This window comes from Octopus bimaculoides, chromosome 14, assembly GCF_001194135.2.
Source record: "Octopus bimaculoides isolate UCB-OBI-ISO-001 chromosome 14, ASM119413v2, whole genome shotgun sequence".
NCBI lineage: Eukaryota > Metazoa > Mollusca > Cephalopoda > Octopoda > Octopodidae > Octopus > Octopus bimaculoides.
Genome location: NC_068994.1, coordinates 7,892,423 through 7,893,103, shown reverse-complemented (window position 1 = coordinate 7,893,103; position 681 = coordinate 7,892,423). Strand labels below are relative to the sequence as shown.

Genomic DNA, 681 nt, shown 5'->3' with positions numbered 1-681 from the left:
GGTATCATTCCTGTGTCCATCACACCTTGGTTTCCAGAATACAAATTCACCTAGCTTTAGGTATGTACTACAATTGATACATACCTACACTTGCATGGCTTAAGCTTTGAGACAAGCATATGACTACTGGTAGCTGAGACAACTACAAAGAAATCATGAGTGTGTGGATGGAATGAGACATTTGGGCACAGCTGTTTTGGCATTGCCTATTTGGCATTGCTGATATGACACCAACGACATTAGATATTTTAATATTTCTCGTTCTCTCTTTCTCTCTCAGTATATTTCTGCACATGCATGCATGTGTGTGTGTGTGTGTGTGTGCATTTCCTCCATGATCACTCCAACATGTGATGTGTGATACACCATGCACCTGTACAAGCAATGTCAATTTGTTGGAGGGAGCACAAACAGTTGATCAGGCTGTTTAGCAAAAAAAACTGTGGAACCCTCTCTCTCCCTCAGATCAAGAGACTACAGTTAAATAATATATGGTAAGTAGATTGCTGACGAGCCGCATGGTTCTGGGTTCAGTCCCACTGCGTGGCACCTTGGGCGAGTGTCTTCTACTATAACCTCGGGCCGACCAAAGCCTTGTGAGTGGATTTGGTAGACGGAAACTGAAAGAAGCCTATCGTATATATATACATATATATATATATATATATATATATATATATA

The 681-nt window shown here is 40.7% G+C and overlaps 1 protein-coding gene across 1 annotated transcript in view; it reads right to left on the bottom strand.

Annotated features, from left to right (window-relative positions):
• Window positions 1-681, bottom strand: part of LOC106877941 (rhotekin) — a 135,905-nt gene that overhangs the window by 27,931 nt on the left and 107,293 nt on the right. The gene's annotated exons all lie outside the window — the stretch shown is intronic.